At 37.7% G+C, this 23,668-nt stretch overlaps 2 long non-coding RNA genes across 2 annotated transcripts in view; one reads left to right on the top strand and one right to left on the bottom strand.

Annotated features, from left to right (window-relative positions):
• The window catches only part of LOC309341735, a 55,486-nt gene extending 42,697 nt beyond the window's left edge, over positions 1 to 12,789 (top strand). Inside the window, exon 3 of the long non-coding RNA XR_014156548.1 lies at positions 12,043 to 12,789. This is a non-coding gene — a long non-coding RNA (uncharacterized lncRNA). The remainder of the gene's footprint in view (positions 1 to 12,042) is intronic.
• LOC309341733 lies at positions 1,257 to 23,313 on the bottom strand. The gene is made up of 2 exons (XR_014156546.1): positions 23,209 to 23,313; positions 1,257 to 1,712 (listed from the first exon to the last, which is right to left on the bottom strand). It is a non-coding gene; the product is annotated as an uncharacterized lncRNA (long non-coding RNA).
• Between the last annotated feature and the right edge of the window lie 355 nt (positions 23,314 to 23,668).

Here is a 23,668-nt window from a genome sequence, read left to right as displayed (position 1 = left end):
TTTTGAATGGTAGTAAAGTTACCATGTTTTAAAAGGGTAATCTCTTGTTGCTGCATTTTTAAATAGAGTATTTGTCTAGGGATCTTATAATGGATAAAATAAATCTTAGAGAAATGAGATTTGTTTATGATGTACCTACAGAGGAGAGATACTGAAGGCCTTTCAAATGACCCTTAGTATAAATGGAGTGAGGTTATTTATGAAAATGAACCTAACAACATTTTGAAAATTATCAGTCCTAAACAATCACACAAACTGAATAAGTCATTTTACAAATGGGGGAAATATTGTTAATTCATTTGCTAGATATACAGCTATTTGGTAATAATAACTTTTGACATTCCCTTACATGATAAGGGACCTGCTAGTATTTGTTTGCATTCAGTATCAGTTTGGCTGCATATGGAACCACTACAGATTTGCAATCCACAGAGAAATGCAACCTAGATAATGTTTTTCTTCCTAAATTCTTTTTTAAAAAAATAGTATTTATTCAAATTTTAAAAATTACAAAGATAAAGAATAAAAGGACAAAAAAAGAAAAATAAAAAAGACAGAAAAAACACAATTGACAAAAAAAAGGAAAACAAGTCAAGCCTTTACATAACTTTCTTTCTTTTGCTTATTTCCTTGACCTCCTCACGCCTCCCTTTTTTGTATTCTAGTTCAATTAGATGTTTCAGCAAATCCTTTCCAACTTTATTTTTATCCTAATAATTTATCTTAATATACTGTAATTCTCGTCTTTCACCAATTAAAAAATCAATTTTAACCTAATCCTTTATATCATTTCTGCTAAAACCACATTACTTCATTCCAACAACCTTCTAACATTCCTTAATTTTACAATGTTTCTGTAAATAAACTTTAAATTTCTTCCAATCTTCTTCCACCGACTCTTCTCCTTGGTCTCAGATTCTGCCAGTCATTTCCGCCAGTTCCATATAGTCCATCACTTTCATCTACCATTCTTCCCGGGTGGGTAAATCTTGTGTCTTCCAGTACTTTGCAATGAGTATTCTTGCTGCTGTTGTGGCATACATAAAGAAAGTTCTGTCCTTCTTTGACACCAATTGGCCGACCATGCCCAGGAGAAAGGCCTCTGGTTTCTTCTGAAAGGTATATTTAAATACCTTTTTCATTTCGTTATGGATCATCTCCCAGAAAGTCTTAATCCTTGGGCATGTCCACCAAAGGTGAAAGAATGTACCTTCAATCTCATTACATTTCCAACATTTATTTTCGGGCAAATTCTATCTTCCTAAATTCTATCCATTTCAAGCGTGGTGAAGTCCTGGACTTCTGCCATGACTTAAAACCCATCTGTGCTGATTTTCAAAATAGTTCACATATATTGTTCATTGAAGCTTGGGTAAAAAGATACTGGTGACCAACTTGTACCGTAGGTAAATCAACTACATTTGGTTAGAACTGAAGGCAATATAAAACTGTACAGTAAGTTTGCTTCGGAAGGTGCTAGGATCAGTTCCACGAGGTAATTAGTTACTGTTTAAATGTGTTGCTATGAGAAAGTAGTACAGGAATGGTTAGGATTTTGTATAATCTGGTGGTCTTCATCAGTTGCCTACTATTCTTCTTCTGCTATTCTTTGTATCAGGCCTTTATTGATCTATTTAGGCCATTTCTGATGTCTGCTTATTTTATTTTATTATGAGTCCAATTTATTGTCTTCAATGGAAGGCTTGCAGCACCTGAAAAAAGATCAAAACAGTATCATTATGCAAAGAATGCTGGTTTAAGGAAGGGGCTAGGTATGTTATAAAAAAATTATTTACTGGGAAAGCTATAGTGCCCTAAGCCCCTTTATGTAAGACATGTAATTGACATATGAAACAATTAGGAAGTACTGGGAGAAGGTGATCATTGATGCCATTGTTACGATGATACGCATTTTAATGTTTTTATATGGTAAACTACCCTGTGATCCTTGGACAAATGGTGGTATATAAATTCAATTAATAATCATCATCATCATCATCATCATCCAGGGCTTGGGGTATTCACAAGCTAACCTTTTAGCCTGCCCCAAATTAGCTTTGCTGAGTATTTTCTCAGGCAGCCTTGATAACGTTTTGCACAGGCCCAATAATATCCCTGTGGGGACGCACTGTCTTACAAGCTGGCAAAACACTTGAAATCTGCAGGCACTTTGACCCTTTCATTGTGGGATTTAAGAATCAGAGACAGAATAATTAAGGGAGAAACCCCCTACAATGTGTAACCGGTCTAGCCAAGCCAGGTGTGTTTTTGTCAAATGATTTTATAAAACATGACACACACACCCAATGCTAAATATGCTTATCTCTTCTCTCAGCAGTTATCAATAAACTTTTGTAAAGGTATCCTGCTAGATAAAGTGGAGCTATATATTAAGAATTCAATACAGTAATTTACAGACAATGATGCCTATAGGAGGTCTTGCCATAAAACCAAACAGAGCCCCATTTTCTCTCTTCCTTTGTTTTGGGGAATGGGAAGGCCTCCCACACTCTCCCATTCTCTCCCCCATCTCCCCTTGGTCAAGGATTGAGATCTCAGAACTGCACTACATCCTAGTCTTTTTTGGTATCTCTAAAAAATGAAGACCATAAATAAAGAGAAAGTTTTTTAAAAAATATATATACTATAGTTATGTAAACTATTGCTTCTGACTGAATCTTGCTGATTTTTAATATCTGCAGATTGTATCGATTTGCAGGAAAAAAAGAGTGCAAACTAGAGAAGGTTAATGCAGAGAATGATTTTCATTGGGTGACTGCTATTTATTCGATTGAACAAAATCAATAATACATTCTATAGAAACTCATTGAACTTATCCTTAAACCCTATTCATTCCAGAAGGCACTGGATTGCAGCAAGAAGGGATTATTAGAGCCAGATGCCTAAACTGGATGCAACCATCATTGTATGTTTTAGAGTGATACACGGAAAGACCATGTATTTTCTGGGAGGTAGCTGTTCTGGTTCCTTTGCAGGAATCGCAAGCAAGGTGTTCAATGCTTGTAGCCTGAGTCATATTTTAAATAATAGGTAACTCCACTGATTTCCACTCCCCACTGCATGGAGAAATACTGGCTTGCAGTGCTGCAGGCCCTTTTCCAAACTGAAGATTATTTTTGAAAAGTACAGTACATTAACATTAAAATACTTGTGATTATTTAGGATATTATTGACAACACATTCATAATTCATGCTAGATAAGCAATTACTTTAACTGTTGAACATATTAATAGCACTGTAATAATCAGTGAATGTTTGCAGCATTAGATACCAGCTACATAAAAAAAGCAGCAGCAGAAGGATATTTTCCAAACTAAAGAATAATAGTTTCCTTTGCTGTGCTATGGAATGCTGAATATGCAATAATGGCAATATTTACCAATTATGGTATGATAATGAAGAATGTTTTTGTTAAAATATATCTGAATTAACACATCAACATATAACATCCATAATTTTCATGAATATTAGACTTGAACAATATAGCATGTTTGCTCAAAAAAGAGAGAGATGAGCTGAGATATAGAGCAAGAGATGGCAAAATATAAATTCTGCCATCGCATATTACATTTTTATCATTTTGGAGATCTAAAATAGAAATTGATTTAAGTGAGCATAACCAATTTGGACATTATTTGTACATGGAACCAGTTCTTGCATATACATATTCTTTTTTTTTTGTGCAACTGAGCTGATGGAAGGAGAGAAACATGTTGACCCTTGTAAGGGTGATGCAGCAGAGCCCACTGCCGCCTTAATTCAGTGTACAGTATACAGAATTTTGCTTAATCAGCTTTCTGAAACATTCACCTAAAAGTATTCCATGCTTGTCAGTATATGACAGTGTTAGTACATACAAAGGAGAACATTTCAAAAGTAAATCTTAAGGTGATAAAATATACAAGGGCAACCTCATTCATATCCTTATAGGTAGTGTGGATTTTCATCTAAATAGGATAGCATGTATGAAGTTGATTATGGAATGCAAATAATAAAATATTCTGCTTGGTGACAGTTTGTGTTTAAAGTACTTAAAGAGGAGCAGGCATGGTTGTTAAATAAACCCCTCAAAGTGGTTTACAAACATATAAGACAAGAAAATCAAGGAAAAAATATGGCCATTCTGTAAACCATACAAAAGTTAAAATACTAAAACAGGTTAAGATTACCTCAACTTTCTAAGCATCTGGCTAAGCTTGTCTAAAGAAGAACGTTTTTAGCAGGCACAGAAAAGAATACAGTGGCAGTGACTGCTTGATCGCAATAGGCAGGGAGTTCCAAAGTGCAGGCACTGCCAGGCTAAACAATCACGTTCTTACAAATGCAGAATGGGCATTATGTGGCACCTGTAGTGGTGCCAATTCTACCAATCAAAGCAGCTGAGTGGGTACATGTGGGGTAAGGCAATTTCATAGGTAACCATTCCCAAGTTGTTAAGGGCTTTATATACAATTATACTGACTAGCTTGTGATTAAATAGCAAAGTCCCTTACCCTGCAGAAGTGTAGTGATTTCAAAAGACGGCCTTAATTTAAAGTGGTATTTATCAGCAGATATAAATGTCATTCAAGACAGCCCTTCCAGCTAGTTTGACCAACCAATGAATAATACTACTTCCTTGCAGTAAACATACCTGGAATTGAATCTTATTGAAACCAGTGGAATTTAATTCCAAGTGAAAATGGCCACAAACCATTTAAAATATTCTGTATTAAATGGCTTGTGGTAACCCCATAAATCCTATCTTTAACTGTAACAACACCAAAAAAAGCAAAGCCAGTGGTCTTGATTCATCATTATACTGTAACAGTTTACCTACTTGCAACAATAGAAAAAAATAAACTGTTTCTATTTGCAGCAGATTGATTAACTGAAATTTCTACAAAGCTACAAATATTGACACATACTTCCCAGGTGAAGAATGAATGCATATTTCAACATAATATTCCAAGTAGTATACTATTCAGTGAGCATGTGATTTGAGGAAGGGGATTCACTTTGTTAAAAGGAAATCGTTGTGTGGTTATGCATTTTTTAAAAATATCGTTACAAATGTGCATGTCCGCACTGAAGAGGCAGAGTTCACAAATTTCAAAAAGTATATGAAATAAGATTTTAAATAGAAAAGATTCACAAAGTAGTGTGGCATCTCTTTGAGTAGAGGAATTCACCACTGTTTGCCTTCAGGGACCAAACTGTTATTCTGGCAAGCAAATTAAAATTTCCAAAATATCACTACCATATTGAGAAAGAATGTTTGGATCCCAGACTCAGGATGAAGTTTTCTGTGGAAGCAAAGAACACCAAAATATTGGTGACCCGTTATCATGAAATTAACGAATGCAAATTAAGTTATGGGATAATGTGGTGTGTGTTTAACTCAGCTAAAAGTCTTCAAATACAGTCCAGTATAGATATCAGCATGCTTGTTACATTGGATGCATTTGCGCAATCATATCTGGCTTAATAAACCAGAAACCAGAATGCACATGACAGTCACCATATGGAGGTCCTTCATGTAAACAGAAAAATGAGCCAGGAAGCTGCTTCATTTACTATAGCTTCCTGTTACATGTGAACCAAGATCTATGGTTAATGGCTTCCAAACAAGCTGCAATAAAAAAGTCAAGCCATTAAAGATAGTTCCTGGTCCTCATGTAACAGGAACCTACTGTTTTTTGCAAGTTCCTGGTTTGTATTACTGCTCACAATAAAAAGTGGAGACAAACGAGAGCAAAGGAGCTGCATGTAAATCTCTGCAACTTGTGCAGCAATTTGGAGTGGATAAATGGCGGTGCAGGGAAGGGATAAGCACATACTATTCATTTGAAGCTAGGCTGGGCTGAGAGTCACTCTACAATTTTGCAGAGATATTTGTCTCTTTTCAAAACTGCAAATCTGTTTTCCATACTTTTCCAGGAGCCTTGAGGATTTAGCAGAAATGTCCAATTTTGGGGGGGGGGGGCGGCGGATTTTGCGCTTACTTTGTTAATTGTATGAGGTGGTTGAATGGGCCGTTATTGTTCTGCTCTTAAAGCCCTATAAATGCCCCATGCCTGTTCTTAGTGCCACAAAAGTCTCTACCTGCCACCTCCCAGCCTGGCCCACATCCTGGAACATCCATTTTGCCATACAATAGGCCCCATGTGCACGATATATCTAAACCACTTTAAGCGCTCAAAGAACCATGGGTACTGTAGTTTGTTTAGAGATTTTTAGGAGAGCCCTTTTTCCTCACAGAGCTACATTCCCCAGAGTTCCCTAGAAAAATGAGGAGTTTGTTCAACTACTGTAGGAGTTGTAGCTTTCTGAGGGGAATAGGGGTCTCATCATCATCATCATTTATTTATACCCCACCCAATCTGGCTGGGTTTCCCCAGCCAGTCTAGGCAGCTCCCAACAGAATATTAAAAACAGAATCAAACATTAAAAACTTTCCTAAACAGGGCTGCCTTCAGATGTTTTCTAAAAGTCAGATAGTTGTTAATTTCCTTGACATCTGATGGGAGGACGTTCCACAGGGCAGGTGCCACTACCAAGAAGGCCCTCTGCCTGGTTCCCTGTAACCTTACTTCTCACAGGGAGGGAACCGCCAGAAGGCCCTCGGAGGTGGACCTCAGTGTCCGATGTGGGTGGAGACACTCCTTCAGGCCATTTGGGGCTTTAAAGGTCAGCACCAACACTTAGAATTGTGCTCAGAAACAGAAATGGTCTCGGTGGCCATTCCCAGTCACCAGTCTAGCTGCCGCATTCTGAATTAGTTGTAGTTTCTGGGTCACCTTCAAAGGTAGCCCCACATAGAGCGCATTACAGTAGTCCAAGCAGGAGATAACCAGAGCATGCACCACTCTGGCGAGACAGTCTGCGGGCAGTCTGCGGGCAACGCTGAACAGTCCTACAAATGTTCCAAGTGGCTTGCTACCACTTTAGATGCAGTGTGTGCCATCCATGATGTGCTAGTGGACTGGAACCCAGGAGGCTGAGGCCTTCACACTGTTGCAAGCATGCTTTCAACAACATTTTTAAAGAGCCCAGTGTTGAAATCCACCTTCCAATTTCTTGAAAGTTTTCTTCCCTCGTTCTCAGGACATTTTAGAATTCCTTTAGAATTTGGGCAGGTGGTGAGCTTGGAGGTTACCTTACCATTACAAGGTGGCTGAGGGTAGTGTGAGTATTTTTGCTTTCCAGCAAAAATTTCACAAGCACTCTTCAGGCTTTAACTGAAGTGTGGGAACCCTGAGAGTGCAGACCACTGGTGAGATGATTTGTAGAAGGAAATGAAGGACAGGCACAAACACCGGGGCCACCCTCAAAGCAGGGGAGGCAGAACAAAGACTGTCACCTAGAATTTCACCAAAATATTCCACCCCTTTTGATAATTTTTTACTGCAGTTTATTTTCTCATTAACTGATGGAGAATGGATGAAAGAATGCAAAAGAATTTTTTGGTACAACAGTAGTTTTAAGAGCAGAGAGCAAAAAAATAAAAATAAAGATTTGACCATTTGCTACAGCCAATGAGTACAAAATTTCCCCTCCCTCAACAAGTTCTGAGAAATTTTAGATACCAGTACATTATCTCAATTTCTTCTTGCTACTTGCTTGGTAAATCATAAACACCTCCTTATTCCTTTTCCAGGCAAGTTGTTCCACCATATTACTCACAGCCACCACTCACAATTTAATACATATAGATAATAATAATAATAATAATAATAATAATAATAATAATAATAATAATAATTTTTTGTTTATACCCTGCCCTCCCCAGCCAAGGCCGGGCTCAGAGCAGCTATCGATGTAGATTTGGGTTAATTTTCCTTGAGGTAAGAAGATAGATTATTTTACTGAACACCTTCTTTTTAATGTCTTTTTGTATTCTGATCTGCTGTTGCCCCATCTCTATTCCCCCTCTCCCCATCAACTGGGGCTTATTTCTCAGTTATTATGTAAACCTAGCTCAGGAGTCAGCAAACTTTTTCATCAGGGGGCCGGTCCACTGTCCCTCAGACCTTGTTGGGGGCCGGACTATATTTTGGGGAAAAATATGAACAAATTTCTATGCCCCACAAATAACCCAGAGATTTACATAATAACTGAAAAATAAGACCCAAGACCCCTCAGCCGCTAAGAGTAGGCTCCTATGCTTTACTGTTATGAAGCCATTTAATATGTGTCATATTATGATTTGATGTGGCTGTTTGCAGGAGGAAAAGTTAGGTGAGGTACACTGGGATTGAATTTAGTTGGCCTCTTGTAGGGAAATTCTCGCAACAGTGAAAATAGAATGTGAAATATTCTGGAGAGCCAAGAGCCTTAATTCTTGCAGAGAGTCTGGGCATATCCTTCAATTTCTGAAGATTTCACTTTTGTGGGGAATCTCCAACATCAGCTTTAAGGAAGCATTTTTATTTTATTCATTCAACAAAATTTATATGCTGCTTGAGTGTGTGTGTGTGCGCGCGCGTAATCCTCTGAATGGTTTACAAATATATAAAACAATTTGTTAAAATTATCAATAGAAACCATTAAAAGCAAGCATTTAAAATATTCAAAAGATATTTAAAGTCAATAATAACTAAAAAGAAATAAAACACATGTAATTTCTACATATCTTGATACGTTGCTTTGAAAAAATGTTTTAAGTAGGGAGTGCACACAGTGGAGGCACCTGCCTGATATTAAGAGGGAAGAGTTGCAAAGCTAAGGTGTTGGCAAACTAAAAAAAGCAATTTCTTGCCTGCACAGAATTCATATTATGTGGCTCCTGTCACAGCAGCAGTTTCACAGATTGAAGTGGTTGCCATATTGAGATTTATTTATTTATTTATTTATTTATTTATTTATTTATTTTAAATAAACAACTTGGATTTATTTTTACTTTTAATTGAAGAGTGGTATAGAAATATTTGAACTGAATTCCAGTCAATTCAACAATTCATAATTGAAAGGCGCTTCCATATCATCCTGGAGTATTGGAACAGACGAGGCAGGGTTCTTGTTTCATCCGTTCATTCTACACAAAAAATCACCTCTGTTATTTAGAAACAGGAACCACTTCACACTGCGATCCCAGTGCAAGATCTCCCTGCTCTGTCCTGCACTGCAGGGCACTGCTTAGCCCTCTCCCCTGGAGTTAAATGGCACTGACACACAGTCCAGAAGCCTTGCTTCCCCTATATCTGGGGGGGGCAGGAGCTTCAATGTTTCCCAGCCACATGCAGCAGGCCCCAAACACATAGATTCTGCTGCTAGACTTCAACAGGCCACTGCAGATCTGTAGCTCCTGGCTAGGGATTACTGGCACGGCTCATTTCACTTGCAGAAACAAACCTGGGCAGGAATGGGGTAGTGGGACCGGCAGTCGACCAAATCCAGGTGTGCCTGGGATTCAGGACTTGGCGCTATTTCATGCTGCGCTTGCCACTGCTTCCCTTTATTGGAAAATTGTGGATCCAGGTCCCAAACGTCTATTTTTTTACCTCTATGCAGTTGTATGGCATGCAAATGATGACAAATTATTTTTGTGTAACCAATGTTATCAGTGAATTTTTCTTCAGAATACATATAAATTTAAACTAGCCATTAGTGTGAAGTTAGAAGAACCAAAAAAATCATATTGCAAATTGCTCTGTTTATCATCATCATCCTATTTGTATTTTGAAAAATAAGAATGTAGGAAAGTATAGTCAGAATATGTTTTTCTTAAAAACTGTAAGTCACCAACTATTAAAAATGAATGTTTCAGTTATTTATCTCTCCCTTTTAAAAATCACTTAATTTTGTGTGCTCGCATGTGTGTATATAAAGTTTCAAAAAAACAAAAGTCAAATGATTTTGGTGGCTAAGGAGGGCTGCCACTTGTCTGAGCTGAGGATATGACCCCTTTAATCCTCTTTAGTTAATGTATTGGTGATCTTTACTTAGGCAAAGTAAACAGTGCTGGTCTGAACAAAGAGGAGGTCATGCTTCCTGCATTACACTCTGACCCAGAGGTCATGGCCTTTGTTCGCTTCTCAATAGGAATTGCTCTCCGAGGGCCACCACAAAATGGATAACTAATTTAGGCACGTGCCAGCATAGAAAGGCAGAGCATCAGGATTATATAATTTTAAACACTTCAATACCCAACATTTACACCCACAAAATTGAAGTAGGTTGTTGTTAACATTCTGTGAAAAATACTTTAAACTAGTTTTGCTAGATTGGTTGTTTGCAAAGTTTAATTGTTCAATTCCTCACTGTGATTTGTCAAAGATAAACAATTATATAATAGTAGTTTCTGTTTGGAACACTGAAATGTGTGTGTGTGTAATATATATATATGTAAAATTAAAGCAGCATAAAAACCTGAACTATGGTGCTTTGCAATTCTACAGAACATAAGAAAAAAAAAATCTAAAGAACAAAATTTTATCCTTATATACATATAGAATTAGTGTTAGCTGTTTATTTTTCCTGCACATATGTGATCCAGACAGTGAAATACATAGACAACAAACAGTTCAGAAGACATTTACATTATTTTTAAAATAACAAAATACTTTCTGAGTGAAAAACTAATATAACATATATTACATAATATAACAAATTACGTACATAGAATCATCAGGGAACCTACAGAATGTAGGTTCCTTCCAATACCGCATTATCAAATTTATACTTGTATTATAATAACCTATTTTACATACTTCTTCACACATCTACAAGTGGATCCCAGTGAAGGATTTCCTGTGGGGTGTGATAAAATAGCTGATGGAAATCTAGATAAACCACACCTTTTATTTTGAAGTCTAATATCACAATCTTCCACATTTGTTCCAAACTGAGGTTGCTTCCAGAAGACCTGTTTTTGAACATTCATCCTGATTTGTTTTCAGGAAGATTATATGATATCAGCTGTATACAGAGCATTCCTTTCTATGATGCGCTGTCAAGCGATTGCCACGCCATACTTTCCTTACTACAGAAAGTCCAATCTGAGAGGAGAGTGGGTTTATTCTGCAAGAACCAGTAGTGGTTTAGTGGGGCAGATTGGAATGGGGCAGCGTTGCTCACCTGGTTTCCCAATGCAGGTGACTCCCAGAAATGAGAGGGTGGGGGGAGCACAGCAGACGGGACCAACCTCTGGCCTCCCTCACCCCTCTGTGTTTGGAGGCCAGGTGAACGCTACCCCGCCCTGATCTGCTGGTAAGAGCCCCCAGCCCACTTTCATTGATCGGTGCAAAATTGCCACTATGTGATTAAATTCCAAAACAGTCTGGAAAGCAGAGTCTGAGACATATCTCTAGTACCACGGGATAGAGACGGTTCTATTCAACTGCTGTTGGCTCCGATTTTGTCTCACCAAGCAATAGCCAGAATTTTTTTATTCTATTTGGTAGTATAAATAGAACCTCAAATGTACTAGCTAATATTCTCCATTTCAAATCAATAAATACTGTATTATGAGCTATAACTTGCTGTTCAGCATGCAGAATGTAGAGTCTTGACATTTAATTAGTGAGGTTAAATAACAGAAGTAGGATCATATTGGAGGTCTCTTAACCACCTGTGTTCCCATTCACATGAGGAGGCAAACCCAAAATGCAGGTGCTGTGGAGGAAGGGGAGAGGCCATGTTCTTCAGAGGCTTCACTTGGTTTGCTCACAGCCTTTGCTGCCTCGTGGCCCATCCAGCAGACGAAGGGCTGCTTAACGGCATAAATGATTAGTTTGCGAAAAGATGAATGTATTGAGGTTTAAGAGCTCTTATAGTTTGCATTGATAATGCTGAATGATAGTTGTCATATGCAATTATAAAACTACTTTTTTAAAGGAAGTCATTTATAAATATATTTACAGAGCTGTTGATTTAATTGTAGCCATTTGCTCTGAAGAAATGTTGAGAATTTACACAACAAAAGGCTTATAGCCCTTTTAGTACTCAGAATCTGTTCTGTTTAGAAAAAACAAAATGCTTAACTTTCAATATATTACTGGTTATCTCTTTTAAATCCCTCTTCATTTCAACTTATTGCAGTCCTTGGATGAAGGGGAGTTCTATAGTTTCACCAGCATAGTGAATAAAGGATTGAAACAGAAGATTTCCCAGCATTATGATAAAAAATGCTTTGTACAGCATATTTTTAAGAAAGTAACATGCAGAAAGAAAAACTACCTGCATGTGATGTAAAACAATACGTCTGTTCAATCATTTTATCCAAAACAAGAAAATGCAGCAGAAGTAGAGACTAATTAAAATTTATGATAATTACAAGCAAAGGAAAAGCAACGTATACTTGGCAACTGTCTTCTTGGATATATGCAATATAAAAGTGACTACTTTTTTACACTTGCATTTCTTAGGCAGTGGGACATTTCAGTTATTTGCTTTTTGAATTTAGTTTGGACAGGGAAATAGAACCACAAGCTTTGGTTTTTCCTCAACATTTCGTAAAAAAGCAAAAGATATACTTTTTTGAAAAATGCTGGGGCGGGGGAAGGTTGTGGAACCTGCTTTACTTAAGAGTGTAGAAAAACCTGGAAATATTTATTATATTCATTTTAAAGTTGCAAAAATTATTCTACTGTTAAAAAGACTCTGTGATGTGAGTACGCTTTATCTGGCACATAACCCCTTTTCTTTAAGAATTACTTCTATATATAAAGTGCTTAGTGCTCCATGGCACAAATTTGGAGTTCTGAAAGGGTCTGATCTTTCTATGGTTAATGTAATGCCTTCTTTTACAAAAAGGAGTCCCCTTTGTATATTTTGATGCAATATGTAATATAGGAGGAGGAGTTTGGATTTGATATCCCGCCTTTCACTCCCCTTCAGGAGTCTCAAAGCGGCTAACATTCTCCTTTCCCTTCCTCCCCCCAACAAACACTCTGTGAGATGAGTGGGGCTGAGAGACTTCAGAGAAGTGTGACTGGCCCAAGCTCACCCAGCAGCTGCAGGTGGAGGAGCCGAGACGCAAACCCGGTTCCCCAGATTACGAGACTCTTAACCACTACACCACACATAGAGTATTGATGCAATGAAGCAGACCACAGACAATATTATTTAATTAATATTTAAAGTTTTTCTACCTCCTTTAGGGTGTGTCCTCTCCCTCCTGCATCAAAAAGGTTTTGGTTTGGTTTTGTATGTATTCTCTTAACTGTCTCTGTATAATGGATCAGCTTCCGACTTATAGTTTTGGTGACTTTTTCCTATACCGTTTTCTTGACATTTTCAGAAGCTTAACAAGAAATCTTTTGTCACTGCCAATAGCAATTGTTTTATGTGGTAGCCTAAAAATCAAGAAAGTGACAAGCACAATGAAATTGCATAAGGATAATTCTGTCATAATAAATTGCAGACAAGTAAATCTGTAGCAGCAAAAATAACCGCAATGAAAAGTCCCGATAATAAATATCCAGCAGCTTTCTGAAGTGGCCATACAGTTTTTTTTGTTTTTGTTTTTTATGTTTGAAGAAAGTAAATAAATAAATTAAAAGAAAGAGGGGGAAAACTGCTTTCTGCTCAGGGCATATATAACTTACCCTTTTAGGTGACCACTTTATGCATCTGCTGACGTGGCCTCTGGCCCTTTCCCGAGTTTCCTCATTAGTATTGCATCAGTATAGCAGGAAAATAGATTTAGCCTTATGTCTTATAAAAAGACTCATAATGACATTATTAAGAATTTCAGCTTCACTGAGCCAGTTCTTTTCCATAGTCTCATCAGTTGTACTAACAGCAATGTTGTTCCAACTTCACTTAGCCACGCAGCATTTTCACGCAGTGCTCCATTGTCCGGACAGGACTCAAGTCCTGCTGAAAATGATCACATTTTGGTTGAGGCGGATCAAAATGTACCTATGTCTTCACAGCTACTGTGACATCCCTTTTGTCGAGACAGGACTATGTCTCAGCTTTTGCAGCTGTGTGGAACATCACTTAGAATAGCTTTGCATGATATCTCCCCACTTTTTCATTTCGTAGGTACGTAGAAAATTATAGTCAATATTGAGTAGGAATATGGGTTCCAAAGTCATTTGACATTTCGTGCAGGGAAGGAAATCAGATACATTTCTAGTGAGGCTGTGCCCTTCTGCTGGAGGGAGCATTTCTGCTTTGTGACCTCCTCTGTCTGCAGCCTCCCGTTTCTTGGACAGTCTCTTCAGCAGATCCCCTGGAAGCTGCTTCATTTTGGGTCAAACGTTGGTCCATCCAGCTCAGTGCTGCCTCCACTGACTGGGTCTCCAAGGTTTCAGGCAGGAGACATTCCTAGCCCTATCTGTAGATGGCAGAGATTGAACCAGGGACTTCTGCGTGCTGAGCTACAGCTCTTTCCTAAGCTTCATGGAGGGCTCAGTGAGGCTGTAGACTGAGTGAACTTGCACCCTTCCAGCAGAAGTGGAAGTGTTATCCACTCTTGCAACTGGATCTTTGGATCTAAGACAGGCTTCCTCAACCTCTGCCCTCCAGATGTTTTTGGCCTACAACTCCCATGATCCCTAGCTAGCAGGACCAGTGGTCAGGAATGATGGGAATTGTCTCAAAACATGTCTCAAAACATCTGGAGGGCCGAGGTTGAGGAAGCCTGGTCTAAGATATTGTGGCGCAATGGGTCAGTGCATCTGGCTGTTCACTAGAAGGCTGGTGGTTCCAACCCACCCAGGAATGGCTGCCGGCAGAATTCCTGCATCACAGGGGGTTGGACTAGATGACCCCAGGGTCTACAATTCTGATTCACATGATCTTAATCAATTATTATATTCAATTAGTTAGTTTCATAACCTGCCTTATATTACATTACCAGCAGAACCTTAGGTATTTTAACTCTGAAATGAATCTCACAGGTGGTCAAAGGTTACTCTCAAGTAAATGTGCATAGGATTGTTCCATTGAAATGAATGGAAGCTCTGAAAAAGCAACAAGCCACTGTCATGCTCTTCGTGTACAGCAGGGCTCCCATCAATCATGCTTTGAACAGCTACCAAATTCTCTTTTAAATTATACACATAACATCTAGTTGTTGTTATTTTTATAAACTAGCTCGTATGTCATACCTAACCTAAAAGAACTATTTTAATAGATTTCTCAGAGTGATTTTAAAGAGCATTTATTTCTACAGCACTTGGCTTGGTAACAATAGATTTTTAAGCCCTTAGCAAAATGTTTCTGCTTATATTCAACTTGTATGCACACCCTGGGAAATAAATTGCCATTTTTACTTTCTTAAATGAGACATTAGATATTAGTATTGTCAACTGTTGTTTCAGCTCTGGAAAAACCAAAAAGTGTGGTGTTTACTCATTTGTATGTAAGAAGCATTACTGATTTTTGTGGTGGCCATAAAAATGTAGGGGGCATATGTTTTTATGGACTTACTTGGTAGTTCTTACTGAGGTTGAAATTAAAGTTGAAGAAGTGAAAGAGTATGTATGTGTATGATTGGTTGCATTATTATCAGGTTAACAAAATGTTTAAAAAGGACTTAAAAGAAAGAGGTTATGAGGAAAAAGAATCGAAATTTCAAACAGAAATAATAAACAATGAAAATAAAATTTTGTCCAAGATGTATAAAATCTTGCTAGAATGGTATACAAAAGATGAGGAAGTTAAATCGGTTATGATACACTGGGCCAGAGATTTGGGTTATAATATACAGTTTAATGATTGGATAAAACTGTGGAATGAAAGTATAAAATTTACGGCATGTACTGCATTAAAGGAAAATGTTATGAAAATGATTTATAGATGGTACATCACACCTGTGAAACTGGCAAAAATGTATAAAACATGTAATAAGTGTTGGAAATGTAAAGAAAAAGAACATTTTATCATATGTGGTGGGATTGTAAGAAGGTGAAGGGCTTCTGGGAAATGATATATAATGAGATGAAAAAGATGTTGAAATATACGTTTGTTAAGAAACCAGAGGCTTTTCTTTTAGGAATGGTAGGAAATGAAATAAATAGAATGGACTGTAAACTTTTCCATATGCAGTAACAGCAACGAGAATATTATTGGCCCAAAGATGGAAACAGGAACAACTGCCGACGCTCGAAGAATGGAGAATGAAACTGATGGAGTATGCTGAACTGGACAAACTAAGAGGAAAGATCAGATATATACAAGATCAAAAATTCATTGAAGACTGGGGAAAATTTTCAGACTATCTGAAATGTGTATGTGATGAGCAAATAACGCTAGTGGGATTTCAAGAAGTTCTGTAAATGATAGAGGACTATTGTATTGATGAAAACTAAGTGTGTGAAGGTTTATAAAATGCAATATAAAATTAGGAAATGTGTATTAAAAAAATTTGAATAATGGATGATTGTCAGAGAGGTTGAAGGAAGTCTAAAAGAGAAAATATGTGATAAATTTAGATTGGATACTATAAATGTATGTTGGAAAATTTAATAATTTTTTTTTAAAAAAGAAATTAAAGTAGACTTCATTATACAGGTCATACAGTTTCCTTTGCCAGATCTAAGGGGAAACAATTTAAATATACTTTTCTTTCAAGGTTGCATCCAAAGTTGGCAGATAATTTGTATTTGTGGGTGAAACAACAAATCATTTTTCATCTAGAATTAGGAATCACGTGTGACAGAAGTTGAAGCCAACCACATGGATCCAGACACTGAGCAGAACCCTGCTCACCCAATAGGGCTTTCTGCTCAAAATGCTCATCGACTCATACAAGACATGTGTGAATTCAATCCATAGCCAGTATATATTAAACTTTGGGATCTTCCACAATACTGATGGGGCTTGAACTTGTTAACTATTTTAAAGCCATTTTGCATTCTGATCACTCTAACAGCGGACACACTATATTTAAATAAATATTGAAGATAGCAAGTACTGATGATGACCCTTGCACTTTAATACCAAGGCCTCTCACATTCAATAACTATGAATTAAATATCCACATAAATGTGGCAGTACACAAGCTCAAGTAATTTAATTTATTGGCCACCTAATTAATCAAAGACAGATGATAAATAAACTAAATAATTTTAAAGCTATGGCAACTCCAAAAAATCCAAAATGAAGTGTTTGCCTTAATATTTATAATCCTTTAGGTTGTATATCTGTATTTTTTTAGATTACAGAATATGTAATGTGGTTAAAGTTAATGTGTTTTAAAAAGAGGATAAGCAAAGAGAGGTTTTGTCTAAGTGGTTGAACCTGGCATTTGCTGCAAATCTGATGGCAAGGGGAAATATTCTTAGTATTAGATTTCCTTTCTTTCTCTCATGTATAACCATTATTAATTTCAAATTAAGGGTTTTTGGGGTATTTTCTTTTCTATTATTTTCATATGCTTCCATTAATGGGAGTGAAGAGTTTGAGAGAATTAATATCACCATAGTGGAGACCTATTCTTATTATACATCCATTTGCAAAGTTATATTTGAAAATATATTATTGTAATTTTCCCACTGTATATAAACTATGGTTATATATTGCATAGCTTGTTTCCTAACTAAAAAAAAGCAACCAATTAATATTCGCCGCATTTCTTTATTTCCCCCTCCCTCCCACAATGTTTTGTAATGTACCGTATATTGTGTTATAATAAAAATGTCAATGTGTTTCTATCTAACATAACACAAAGAAAAAGCAATATATGTTGGTCTCCCTTGACAGAATATAAAGCATTTTGGCTGTTTAGTAAATATGGTTTCTTAATTGATCAGAAAGATATTTTGATCACTACCTGTGCAGAAAAACTGCATGTGCCTATACAGAGGGTTAAAAAAAAACCTAGTAGCCTGCTAAGTTTGTCCTTGTGTGTGTGTGTGTGTGTGTGTGTGTGTGTGAGAGAGAGAGAGAGAGAGAGAGAGAGAGAGAGAGAGAGAGAGAGAGAAGTCTCTCACACACAAATCCAGCCAAAATTAAGCACTTTTAAATCTCAGTTTTGGGATCTCTTTTGCTGGAGTCAGTACTTGGACTTGTCTGTTTATGGGGGTGCAGGCAGAGTGAAGGTTGAAGCTAGTTGTAAAAGAGTCCGTGTTATAATTCCCTTCTAAATGGGGATTAAACTATTTATTGAAACAAGGTAATAAAACTTGCTCCTTATTCATAAGCAACACCACTGAAATGAAAGAGCCTTAAGCCCAGGCAAGAGCATTCAAGTTTGTTATCACAAATTTTAGAATGAAAGCCTCATGACACATTAATATACGGTAATACTGCATATAATGTAAGTGTATCAACCGATTTGTATTATATCTTTGTCAATGCTTCCATTTTTAAAAGTTGAAGAGTCCAGAATTTGGTACTTTGTATAATTAACATTACTTACTGTGATGAAGGCTTTTTAAAAACATTGCAGTTGACTTACTGGTGAAATTTGAAATAGGTTGGTCTAGAATGAACTGAGAAGAACTATTTACAACCTGCAGTTCTGAGCAATTTTCTGAACCACACAGTTTTTAACACATAGCACATGTTTATTTTACATATTTATTTATATTCTGTTATGGTTCAATGCATAAATATTTGTAATTGCTGAAAGGAAAATAAATGTGCAAGTTGCTTAAAAATAATTTTAAAATAATATTTTTTGCTATCAGCCCTATTGCGTCATTTTTTTGAAGCAAGATTACAATTAGTGGGGAAATTAATTGGCCAGGCCCAGCTTGTGTGTGCATGTGCCATTATTAGGATGATACACAAAATTCACTAAGGAAAGATTGTAAATTTATAAGATTTTATTTATGTAGTTTTCGGTTTATAGATCACTGTGTTTCAAATATTAAAAGGGTTTCAAAAGTACTTGTCAAGTATTTCACCATGCTTATCTTCTTTAGGCTGCTATACACAATTGGCTGGCAGTAAGCTCCACTGAACTCAACGTATAGGATTGTATTGCTAAGTGCATCAAACTAGGGTAGAGTTCTACTATTGTATAACTTTTGAACTCACAGTGCTTCATTTTTAAAAGGAAATAAGTAAAATTTCTACCTCAAAAATAAAAGTGAGAAAGGCAAAAGCCCACATCTTATAGGCAGGAATGTGAACAGATGCAGAAAATCCTAAAAACAAGGATGGGGGGAATCACATCCAGTGTATTTAATGGAGGGCTGATGTTGTCTCATGCATTCATTCAGCCTTTATTCCCATAATTTAGATAATTAAATCATAAAGGGGGGGGGGGTCCTAAAACATTGGTAATCCAGACATACAAAAGATTCAATAGCCAACATTAAGTAATATTAAGTAACTTTAGATTTGACTTTTAAAATCTCTGCTAAATATCCTGAAACCAATCTCAGTAGTTTCAAGAATACCATCCCTCAACAAATATTGCATTACAAATTCTTTACAAGTAGATACTTTAAATTTCAAAGGAGTCACCGTTAGGTGTCTCCGAAGAGTATAAAAGAGAAGGCAGTCCAAAATTATATGGTATATTGTATCTGGTGTATTCATACCACAAGAGCAAAGTCTTTCTGGAAGGGTATTTTTTGGAACCTTCCAAACAGTACAAATGGGGGGGAATGCATTTAAATGGGCTAGCATAAAAACTCAATGATACAAAGCGTTATCTAAATTATAAAAATTAGTTGGGCATCATTCCATGACAAGGCTGAACACCTAAGTAAGCAGATGAGCATACAGAAGGCTGAGAAGGGTAAAGTTTTTGAAATACATAATTATTGAACCTATATTTATTTATTGCCTTATATGGGGAATAAAATATTAAAGGAAAAGCAAATGTTTTGTTAAATATTAGCATAATCTTAGATGTCAGTGACGGGACTGCCATAGCAACAAGCTAAGCATAACAACAGTCACGTTAATTCTTATCACGTTATTTTAGAATTACTGTCCAATACACTGAAAGTGGCTGTTTTGTTTTGTAAATAGATACTAATGAAGCAGCTTAGTAAATGACAGAATATATAATGTGTCGTAAATATAGCAAGTATTAAAAATGTAGCATTGACTTTCTTATATATCAATGGGGTTCAAATGTGCTGCAGTGAAATGAGTTTTGATACAACATAATGCAAAGTTAAAGCAATGTGAAAAGATGAAGGTAGTATTAAGAGTAAATATATGAAATATATTTATTTTTATCTTAATTATATGGTATACCAAATAGCTCTTTAAACCCATGAATGTTAATATCCAATGTTAATAGCCAGTGTGTGTTGATACTGAGCAGATGTGAATCTTTACTGCTTTAGATTTGCTGAAAATGTATTTTAAAGTAAGCTGTTCTGTCCCTCCCCCATTTTTTAAAAAAGGAAAGTAACCTCTCAGTACTCTGTGTTTAATTCACTAATTCGACTAATTCAATGCACTGTTATTTTTATTTTTTATTTTTTATGTGGAAACAAATTGTGTGTTGAGGGGCGAAACTTTGTTCTACATCCGAAGTATCATTTATATAGGTTTACCAGTTCGGTGCCAAGTTCCCTATGAAATAAGACAGTTAAGTCCTATTGAAATTGATGGGAGCTGAAGGAGAGTGCTACAGTTTCCTCCTTCCTTTCCATGGTGGTTGTGCGGATTGTGACCATAGTGTAGTGTTAGAAACAGCCTTATGTGCTGCACTGCCGTTCTCAGCTGTGCTTCATGTCTGATGGCTCTTTCGCCACCAGATGCATCTCACATAAGGAAATACAGCACAAGTAAAAACATGTGTAGCTAATTACATGTACAAGAGAATATTAAGTATAGTAATTTTGTCCTTGTGTCACCCAAAATCTCAGTATTAAAAGACAGCAGCATTTAATATTTGCCATTTCAAGTGCCATATTGAAATTAATCATTTATGTAGTTTTGATTTATGAAATAGGAAATGTGTCTTTCCTAGAATATTTCAAGTCTCTATCAAGAGTTTTTAATCCTTAAAAATAAAAAAACTGTTGTGTTTTAAAAATATATATATCCTGAACAGAGACAGACATGAAGAGACTAAGAGACATTTTTTTAAAAAATTGCTTGAAGTAAACATTAAGAAAATGAAAAACAATAACCCCATAATATGGCTCACTGACAAAAAAACAATTACTAAATTCTCTGTCTTTTTAAAATTCTCATACCAGAGAAGATTGCTTCAGAAGTATCCAGGTAATTATTTTCACTTTCCAGAACCATTTAAGTGTTGGTTTATGTCATCTCCAAAAGATAAAATCATACAATAATTTAGAAGGAATGTATACTTCACATTTCTGTTTCTTACTGAATAAAATCAAAAGTGAACTTGCCACCATATGCTCCCATGATTAATATAAACAAATAAAAGATAGATAAAATGTTATTGTGGATCTAGAGCTAGTAAAAGTTTTAATTCATTTGGGTGGGGTTTATATCATCTCGCTACTGCATTTTGCATCTGAAAATATAATTTATTAGTGGCAGATAACCAGCATTTAAGATAATATTACAAATCTGTGTCAATGCAGAAATATTTTATAGTCTACTATATACTTGATTCATGATTCTCTACTTCAGAATAAATAATGGGAAATGAGTGTTAATTGAATAGGTGGTTTAATGGTTTTATACAATTTTCGTATCATAGTATCTCAACACAGATATTAAAAACATTCGTGTTTCCTCTCCATCTCAAAAGCAAGACCAGCAGCACCAGCAGCACCAGCAGCAGCACCAAAGCAAAGATGAGACAAGGTCCGTGGGAAGCCAAATTTTCTGAGACACTTTCTAAGGATGGCAGGTGCCTTTTTAAAATGGCCAAATGTGGACAAAGCCGGGGGGGGGGAGGAGAGGGAAATTGGCATGTATTGCAATATTTGTAACTCGCTGCTCTATATACACTGTCAGGCTGCAGTTCTAGTTAAGACAAATAGGCTGTTTTCCCTATACTAGCTGTTAGATAAGATGCCCACTAGACTAGCAGTGGTTACAATGTGAACTTTGCTGTTTCAAAAGAAGCTTAAATATAGACAAACTATGTAAGTGGACAGGAGACCAGATAATTTCAGTGCTGTGAAGTTCTAGTACTTCTTATGAACTTGCATTTGGAAAAGGGGATTAGCTGTGCTGTTGCCTGCCTATGAGCTGTCAAGTAAAAGGCAAGGTGGACAGTATCCCAGAAGTGAAAAATATTTTGAAATAAAGCAAAACTATACAGTTGACTTCTTCCAGTTGATATATTTTCCTGTCAGTTCTTAGGAACAAAAGGTGCTATTTCTAATGAGAATTTTTCTCATGGCAAGTACATGGGCAAATATTTGTCATAATCCTGTCAGCAGAATTTGAAGAGAGTTGAGTCAAAATGAAATGATGGCAATTCTACATCCAGGCAAAAGCACCGGTCAGCTTCCCTAACTGCTCCCTGAGGCTGCAGTCCTGGGCCATTTTCTGAAGAGAAAGTAGAGTTGGTTTGGCAAAGTATCTTCATAGAAGTCTGAGATTTTGTGCTCGAATATTGCAAGGCATCCTTTAAAAAATGTGCTGGGTAATTGAGCATTATAAAGCTTGTGCGTATCTGTGTGTATGAGAGAGAGAACCCATGCTGATTTACAAATACACCAATAGGGGGGAAATCTATCTATGTATCTATCTATTTAAAATATGAAAGTGGGATTTCAATTGGTTGATTGAAATGGTGAGATGTGACGCAAAAGGACACTTGGATGGGTAGAAATGCTGATGTGTGCCAAAGCAGGCACACCAAGAAATATAGTTGTTGTTGTTGTTGCTGTGTGTGTGTGTGTGTGTGTGTTTGTGTGTCTGTGTGTGTGTGTGTCTGTGTGTGTCTGTGTGTGTGCGCAGGCCTTGCACTTTCTTATTTGCTCCCCCTTTGACTGAATATCTCAGGGCTGAGATACGTGTGATGGGTCGATCTAGTATCTACGAAGCAGAAGAGAAAGCAAGCCATTGCCAAGTGGGGTGGAAGGGGTTGCCCAACACCTTCTCCCCCCTCCGAAGCGAGACGACGTGCGTGTCCAGTCCACTTTCACGTGCCCGTCTGTCTCGGGCCAGCAGCAGCTCTGCAGACGGGAGGCAGAAGACCTCGACCTGCCCGCCCGCCCGCCCAGGCGGAGCTGCGAGTCAGAGCCCGGGCCGCCAAGAGAGACAAAGGGGGGGGCGGGGGGCAGAGCTGCCGCCCCGGGCAGGGACACATTCACACGTGAAACGCAACGCCCGAAGCAGCAGAAGCCAGGAGGGCGCACGTTGGAAATGGAAAAGGAAAGGCGTAGAAGAAGAGGAGCCCACCTTCGTCCGGCGGCAGCGCAGAGGCCTCGGGCGCAGGAGTCGGGGGCCGAAGTTCGCCTGGTCGGGGGGGGGCGGAGGGGGGGGGGCTTCTCGGGCAAAGGGAAGCTTCGCCTCGCCGCGCTCGGCCCCGGAGCCAAGGGGGCGGCGGGACATGGGGCAAGCCCCCAGCGGGGCCGGATAAGAGACAGGGATACATTAGCTATCTTTCAACGCGTCTTCCCTCATATATTTATATATATATATATGGAGGCGGCAGAGGCGTCGTTTCCTCGAAGAAAGGGAAGGATGATCTGTGCTTGGCAAGTCGGCAGGAAGCGTCACGCGAGGGCGGGTACCGAAGGGCCCCTTCCCCAAAGTACTTGGTAACCAGCGAGGGGCTTTTGGCCCGAGTCTCTTCGGGGGGGGGGGGGCGAGAGCGGCGAGTCTCCTCAGGATGCGCCCCCCCCCCGCCCGTCTCGCC

The sequence above is a fragment of the Podarcis erhardii genome (assembly GCF_964252035.2).
Source record: "Podarcis erhardii genome assembly, chromosome: 5".
Classification (NCBI taxonomy): domain Eukaryota; kingdom Metazoa; phylum Chordata; class Lepidosauria; order Squamata; family Lacertidae; genus Podarcis; species Podarcis erhardii.
The sequence above is the reverse complement of the archived record's forward strand: the minus strand, read 5'-3'. Positions and strand labels throughout refer to the sequence as shown.